The sequence below is a fragment of the Tupaia chinensis genome, unplaced genomic scaffold (genome assembly GCF_000334495.1).
Source record: "Tupaia chinensis unplaced genomic scaffold, TupChi_1.0 Scaffold000335_1, whole genome shotgun sequence".
In the NCBI taxonomy this organism is placed as follows: Eukaryota; Metazoa; Chordata; class Mammalia; order Scandentia; family Tupaiidae; genus Tupaia; species Tupaia belangeri.
Window position 1 is genome coordinate 721743 of NW_006159829.1, and position 7977 is coordinate 729719.

Consider the following 7977-nt stretch of genomic DNA (forward strand, 5'->3'; position numbering starts at 1 on the left):
CCCACCTCCCGCGACCCTCTCCCGCGCCTCCCCCCTCCCCCCTCTCGCTCGCTCCCCTTCTCCCAAGCCCCTGCCCCTGCAGGCCGCCTTCGCCCCGCGGGGACGTCCCGTGCTGGCGCCTTCCGGCCACCCAGGCAGGACCCCGCAGACTCACGGCCGCAGGAGCCAGCTCCTCAAGCGACAGACCGCGGCAGCCCGACTCTCCCAGGTAGGCCGCGCGGCGGCCAGATGGCTGGGCGGGCCCGGGGGCGGAGTCGGGGGCGTTTCCGCGGGGTGGGCGGCGGCTCTCGCCCAGACCACCTGCTACCCACCGTTCCACCCTCCGAACTGATGCCTGCGCCCTTTCCGGGAGCAGGTGGGGAGGCTGAACCAGAGGGACTGAGACACGCTCCGATGCCCCAGCAAGGTGGCTCCCAGCCTGGGCAGCTCAGGGCTGTCTCCCCGGTCCTGCGTGGCCCGCAGAAAGGGGGACCATGCGAGATGACCCCGGAGGCTGGCCAGGTGGTACACCTGGACGCAATTGCGGATGTGGCTGTGCCCCACGCACACCGGGAGTTTCCCAGGTGACCAGACACGTTTTAAGGCTCAGTACAGAGGAAGCGGGTGGGGCAACTTGAGGAACCCTGTTTGCAGAGCGGGTGGGGAGGCTAGGAGGAGGAAGAGTCATCTGGCTCCCACCTCCAGGCACTTTTCCTGGCCATCCCAGGGGTGGGGGTGGGCGGGACGGGCCACGGCCTGGGAGGTGAAGGTGGGGCTCCAGTCGCTGCCATGTCCCTGGCAATGGTGGGGCAGCACCAGCAGCCACCTCCGCAGGCTGGGATGCCTCCCTCTAGGAACAGGGCTGCCACCTACGGCTCCCGAGACTGGGTCCAGGCCCCTCAGCCCAGGAGGGTCCCAACAGCCCCTTCTGCCCTCAGCTGGACCTGCACTATTGAGTCCCTTTATAAAGCCTGACCTGTCCCACCCCACGTCACATCCCTCAGAAGAGTGATCTCAGAATCTCCTGCTGGATGGCAGTCCGGAGGCCTTAGCCTGGCGGGTCCGGAAGCTCACGGGCGTATTCCACTCCCTTAGGTGCTCCTCACCCCAAATGCAGAACCCACGTGCCATGCCCTGGCCTGCCAGAGTCCAGCCACACTACTGTAGGCTGAAAGCCCTTGAGGGCAGTTCCTGAGTGTTTGTATGGCGCCCTTCTGAAAGATGTGAAGAGCTCTCACTGCCCCGCCCTAAGTCCAGCGCTGCGGCAGTGGGTGCTGTCACCCTGTCACCCCATAGTGACTCAGTTGTCTGACTGGAAACCTCTGCGGGCGGCCAGTCCCATCCGTGGTAGCAGGCTGGCACTGGGGTCTGAAGTACCCCTTCTGCACCAGTCCGTCTGCTCCCACGAGCTCACTCCTTCCGCACCTTCCTGCCAGAGCGGCTGCACTGACTTCCGCCCCCACCCCCACTCCCCTGGGGCAGGGCGGTGAGGGCCCCCCGGGCTTCCTGCCTCACGTGGTTGGGGCTGCAGGACACAGCTGGGAGGGCTGCGTGAGGCAAGGTGAGGGCCCAGTCTGTGTGAGTGTGTGCTGCAGTGTGTGAATGTGGTGTATGTGTAGTGTGTGTGTGTGGTATGTGAGTGTGTGGTATGCAAGTGTGTGATGTGTGAGTAGGTGTGGCATGTGTGTGTGATGTGAGTGCACGGCCAGTGTGCAAGTGTGTGTTGTATATGAGTGTGTAGTGTGCAAGCATGCAAACATGTAGTGTATGCGTGGCATGTGAGTGTAGTGTGTGTGGTATCTGAGTGTGTGGCATGTGAATGTGTGCTGAGTGAGCATGTGGAGTGTGTGAGTGTGCAGTACATGAGTGTGTGTGGTGTGGAGGGTACATGAACATGTGAGATATATGAACATGTGCTGTGTCAATGTGGTATGTAAGTGTGTGTGCTATCTAGTGTGTGATGTGTGTGCTGCATGAGCACATGGTGTGTGGTGTGTGTGGTGTGTGTGTGGTATGTGCTTTCTGGTATTAGGTGTGTGTGGTATATGAGTGTGTATGGTATCTGTGTGGTGTGTGAGTGTGTGCCGAGTGAGCATGTGGTGTGTGGTGTGAGTGTGTATGGTGTGAGTGTGCGATACACGAGCATGTGTGGTGTGTGAGTGTGTGCCTAGTGAGTACATGGTGTGTGGTGTGTGTGTGGAGTGTGAGTGTGCGGTACACGAGCATGTGTGGTGTGTGATGTGTGCCGAGTGAGCACGTGGTGTGTGGTATGAGTGTGTGGAGTGTGAGTGTGTGGTACACGAGCATGTGTGGTGTGTGAGTGTGCCTAGTGAACGTGTGGTGTGAGTGTGCAGTACATGAGTGTGTGGAATATGCGTGTGTGCTGAGTGAGTGCGTGGTGTGTGGTGTGAGTGTGTGGAGTGTGAGTGTGCGGTATATGAGTGTGTGGAATATGCATGTGTGCTGAGTGAGTGTGTGGTGTGAGTGTGCGGTACATGAGTGTGTGGAATATGCGTGTGTGCTGAGTGAGTGAGTGGTGTGAGTGTGCGGTACATGAGTGTGTGGAATATGCGTGTGTGCTGAGTGAGTGTGTGGTGTGAGTGTGCATGGTGTGTCTGTGTCTCCAGACCTGGGTGTGCCTCTCTCCCTGTGAGGTCCATGTAGCAGCGTCCTGGCACTGGTCCTGGGACGGGTTCCGGGATGGATCCAGGCATGGTGGAGGAGGGCTGGGGATCAGGGCCCCAGCTCTGCCCAGGGGCCATGGCTGGGTTGCTCCTCAGTGTCCTGGCCCTTGGCCCTCTGTGTCCTGGTCACTCTTGGGGCCAGGGTTGTCTGGGCAGGACAGGCTCTTCCTCTCTCTTAGTGAAGGGTCTTTTTAAAAAATTTGCTATAGGGCACATGTGCTTGCCGGCAGGCGGGGTGGAGGGGGGGCAGAGAAAGAGAGAGATCATCCCCTGGGAGAATGGCCATGCTACAACCCTTCTCAGGATCTCGGGCATGTATGCATGTGTTTCTGGTGTGTTTTCCAAGCTGCCAGGTCTGGGACTCTAACTGCCGAGTTGGCGTTATGGGAGCCAGCTGCCCCAACCACTATGTCACCGGTGAAGGGTCTTTCTCCCACTTTGGCAGGAGCTTAGGTGGTCCTGGAGGGCAGCTGGGGCGCCTCCCGAAGCTCTGGCACCCTGCCCAACTCTCCAGCTGCCCTGGGGCACAGGCTCAGCTTCCAGTGTCCCAGCAGCTGTGGGATCCCTGGGGCTTAGTCTCCCCTGAGCACCAGCACTGCGGAGGGCCTCTTAGCGCCCAGGGCACCAGTGACCCACGGCAGGTGCTCAGTAAGTGCCTGTGGGACGCGGGCACAGGTGGCCTGGCTGCGTCCGAGATGGAATCCTGTGGTGGGAAATAGGTTCGTGTTCCAACCCCCGGCTCAGGCTCCCGGAGGAGGCTCCACGTGGGCTGGCAGTGAGACTCCAGCTCCTGTGGGGAGTCTCTGACCATGCTAGGCAGGGCCGAGCCAGGGCTGGGGTGATGCCTGTGAGCAGTCTGCGAGGCCCTCCCGGTGCTGGGCCAGGCGGCCAGCTGCTCCTGAGGAATCCAGGGCTTGAACGTAGGGTGTCACAAAGTCTTGAGAAAAGAGATGAAGGGAAGGTTAAAGCGGGGCCTAAAGCTCTCTCGGAGCAGAAGCGAAACCGTGCCAGAGCAGAGCCCGTTTATTCCAGATCCAATCAGATCAGCAGTGGGCGAGTTTGGCTATAAGGGAGAATGGGCAACACAGGACATTCTCTGTAGGTTGTCTCCCTGCTCCAAGGTCCAGAGCTATCGCTAACTTAGTACTTACACAACATCTTGACTTGTGGAATGTCGTCCAGCGTCGAGACACAGCCCATGCCTGCAGCCCCGTCCGGTTGACAGTGCAGTCCCTGCTGCTCTCCGGCTGGGACTGGGGTTGCCTTCAACTCCTCCTGCGTTCTTCCCTTCTGGCTATCTCACAGGCCTGGGCTGGTCTCCGTCTCCAACATGCCTCCCTTGATGCTTGCACGATGAGGCACGTCTGCGGGGAGGGAGGTGCAGGCCAGATCGGCTTGTTCAGCTTAGAGGGTCACTCCCTTCCACCACGGTGGCCCCGGGGTATGTGTCACTGCCCCAGAGGAGGTCCGTCCAAGGCTTGTTGTGACCTGAAGTCAAGGCTGAGCGCCTACCCTGGGCCCTCTGATGCAGGCGCTTCCATTCTAGCACTCGGCTTAGTGGGCCCGCAGCGTCCCTGCTTCTTGCCCACTGGATTGGCCCCTGCCTGAGTGACCAGTGTCAGTTCTTCAGTGGGGTCTGGAGTTTGTTCCTGCCCACAGCCTGGGGGCCCCCGTGCAGTCGTCTCCTATGCAGCCGTGCAGATCTGCCGTGTGTCGCAGTTTCCATCTGCCCCGCGGCTGCACACAGCTGTGACTGTGAGTCCAGACTTGTGGCGTGTCCTGGGCACCTGCTGCAGCCTGCTGTCCTGTGGCACTGCACGCCCTGATCACTGTGGCTCACTCCAGGTGGTGCAAGGCTCCGATGGGGCCCACAGGACACCTGCCAACCTGGGCCTCCAGCTTGTCCTTCCGGGGTGAGTATGAGGGGGATATTTGGCTGGCCGGCTCTTCCTGGCCGGATGCTCCTCAGTGACAAGGTCTGTGGTGTGATGGGCCGTGGCCGATGCACCGCCGCAGTCTAGCATTAGTAGTCTCCATGAGGTGGCGCCCGGGGGACAGTAAGCCCGTCTCTGCTGGGGCTTTAGACAGACCTTGCTGGATGGGTGGAGGTTGCCTCTGAACTGGAGCTCTTGGGCCCCCTGGGCACTGAAAGGCCCATGGCAGCAGGACTCAGGAGGCCTACAGGCCAAGACCAGAGGGCCCAGGTGCTGTGGCTTCATTCCTGGGTGGACAGGATGACCTGGACACCTTAGCCTGGAACTGGTGCCCTCCCAACCACACGATCCTCTCTAGCTTCCTGACTGCCCGTGTCTCTCCCCAGCCTCAGGTACCTGGTGCTTTGGTCTCCACCTGTCTAGGCCAGTTCCTGCCTGTGGGCATGGTATCCCAGGACTCCTCATCCTGAGGTGCCCTGAGCTCTCATGACAGAGGGGCAGCTGCCAGTGCTGTCCAGAAGGGGCAACCACTGCCGAGGGCAACAAACAGGCTCTGCAGACATGACGGTGTGGTCTACGCTAAGCCTGCCTGTCAATGGCCCACCTGGAAAACACAGGGTGTCTTGGGGTGCCGGGCTGTGGCCAGTCTTCTTATTGAGCTCTAAGAGCGGACAAGGCTGCAAAGAGTCTCTGCCGGCCTGATCTTGGGGGACATCTGGGAGGAGCCTTGGGTTTAGAAATTCTTAGACTAGCAATCTGTTAGAAAGCACAAGTCTGCTTCTCAGAGCACTCAGTGAAAGAACGCTGCTTCACCTCCACAGCGGGAGGCAGGCTCCTCGCATCGCACAATGCCGCCCCGCCGGCAGGACTAGGGAGCACCCCACAGTTACAGGCCAGGGCTCAGGAGGGTTAGAGTTAGGGTTAGGGTTAGAGTCAAGGGTTAGGGTCAAGGGTCGTTCCGGCGAGATGAGGGTCGGGAAGGATGTTGGTCGCTGTGACTCCCTGGCCTTTGGAAAGAGCTTTAGACTAGGAAAAGACAGTCGGTTGTGCCAGAGCCTTGGTCTGTTCCAATGTCTGGGTCCAACCATCGGGAGGCTCGACCTGCCATGTGCCTTCACCCGTGCACCTGCGCCTCCCGACGCACACCTGGGAGTCTCAGCCCCACTGTCCCCACTGCCACAGGGGCCCACGAGGGAAGTGTGCTCCCCACCCCCACCTCTGGTCTCTGGGACTCCAGGACAGAACGTTCCGGACTGCTTCCCTTTGTCCCCTTAGTCCTTGGAAAGCTGTCCTCTAGGCTTTGGAAGCAGGATGCTGCAGCCAGAGTTTGTATGAGGTGCAATTATTGAAAGCAGGCTGGGGGGAGGAGTGGGGAGAACATGACCAGAAGCCCGGAGAGCTCATGCGAACCCGTGGGACAGTGACAGAGCTTTGCACCTGGTAGACAGCCACGCCAACGAACTCCATGGAGGCTGGCGGTGGCTTCCAGTCCGCATTTGCCAGCGCAGTAGGGCCCGTGCACTTTAAACCGCACCGCACCCACTGCGTTTCTAGGTTACAGAAGGTCAGGATCTGTTACGGTAAGTATTTTTTAAAAAGTTAAAAATATTAATTGTGGGGTATTCTTGGGTGGGGCTACCCAGCTGCTCCACCTCCGCCTGGTGCTCCGGCTGCTCCTCCCCCACTTCCTGGCAGTTGGGTGGGTCCCTCCTGTGGGAGTCCCAGGGGGCAGGTGTGTTCCTCCACACCTCCTGCCTGCCCTGCTCTTCCTGGTGGTCCCTGGCCTCCAGTCAGCTCCCCTTCCTTCTCTGGCCGAGACAGGCCGTGCCCTTCCCTCTGCCGCTGAGCTCTGGCTCCTGGGTCCCATGGCCCCTGTTGGTCCCAGCAGCCCTGGGAGGAGCCCTCTAGCATCTCAGTTCCTAACTCCTGCCCCCTTTAGATTTGGGGCCCTGTCCTGGCTCCCCCTAACAGCAGCCCCTTTTCCCATGGGGTCGTTCTTTTTTGCCACTCTCCACAGCTGCTCGGACCTGGTGTCCCCTGGCTTGGGCCTCCCCTAGACCTGGTGTGCTCTTGGGTGCCTGGGAGGTAGGGTACCCCAGAGTGGCTTGAGTAAGTGAGTGCCAGAGTCAAGGGTGACCAGCCCACTTGTCACTCAGGTAGTCCTCTGTCTGCCTGGCCCTCAGCAGCTGCTGCCCTGACCAGAGGCAGGGGGAGCTCCTGCGAGAGGGCCCTGGGCCCCTCCAGGTGTTTGGCCCAGGGAAGCATCTTGCTCCAAGTAGGTGCCCTTGGATGGTGAATCCCCTCCAAAGACTTGGGTAGCCTGGTGGTGGAGGGGGTCAACGGGCAGGAAGGCCAGGCTGTGACCGGGCATGAGGTCAGCCTTTCCACTGTCCCCAACCTGAGCTCCCCAGAACATTGTCCAGAGGCTTCTGAGGTCAGGGTCTGGGCACTTGCAGCTGGAGCGCACGTGCTGCTGGGGGCCTGGGTCCTGTCGGGGTCTAGACCCAGAGAGCAAGGTCAGGCCGGCCCTGGCTGAAACTCCGGTGGCATCCGGAGCCGAAAGCCCCTTAACAATTGAACAATTTTGGGAAAACAGGCCGAGATGGGTCAGCTTTGACCCTTGGCTCCACGAGGAGCCTCTGCCTGCTCCAGGGGCCTTCTGGTGGCCTGTGAACCCATACCCGGGACTGCTGGGCTCTCTGGAAGCTGAACCGGAAGGTTCTACCTGAGGAGGTGGTCCTCCCAGTGGCCTCTCCTGGTCTGAGGGAAGGAAGGGGTTCCCAGAAGGCTGGGCGGATCTTGGTCTCTGTGGATCTGGTGGAGCCCCTCCGGTGACCCGTGTGTGCACCTGACACCCGGGAAGCACATGACATGGAGGTCACAGCACCCTGGCTGCTGAGCAGAGGCCAGTTCACGGCAATACAGGGACAACGGGAGGCCGCGCTCCCTTCTCAGCACTAGAAATGCTGGAGACGGACTGGAAGGGCCAGCTGGCCGTCTGGGCACACGCAAGGCCAGGCCCCTGCCGGCCGGGCCCATTCAGGTTGGCATTTCTCTCTCACAAGAACTGCTGGGGTGGTGAGGGAGCTAGAGCCTCGGGCCGTGTGACTGCTCCCAGGGCAAGCGGGGTGTGCTTTCAAGGCCAGGGAACACAGAGTGGCCTGGCCTGGCCCCTTCCCTCTCTGGCCAGTGGCAGTTTCCCCACCTCCCTGTTCCTTCGCGCTCTCTGGGCCACCATGTTGCTGTCCTGGGCGCCTGGTACAGGAGACAGGAAGGTTCTCGGGGTGCGGGGTGGCTCACGGGCACTGGTGATGTGAAGGCTGCAGCCCCGGGAGAAGGCTGCCAGGCAGGGCTGTGAGCGCGGCCGCAGGCATGGGGAG

At 60.8% G+C, this 7977-nt stretch overlaps 1 protein-coding gene across 1 annotated transcript in view; it reads right to left on the reverse strand.

Annotated features, from left to right (window-relative positions):
• Positions 1–247, reverse strand: part of LY6E (lymphocyte antigen 6 family member E) — a 7813-nt gene extending 7566 nt beyond the window's left edge. Inside the window, exon 1 of the mRNA XM_006152086.3 lies at positions 154–247. The gene's annotated coding sequence lies outside the window, so the exon portion shown is untranslated. The remainder of the gene's footprint in view (positions 1–153) is intronic.
• Positions 248–7977: the final 7730 nt, after the last annotated feature.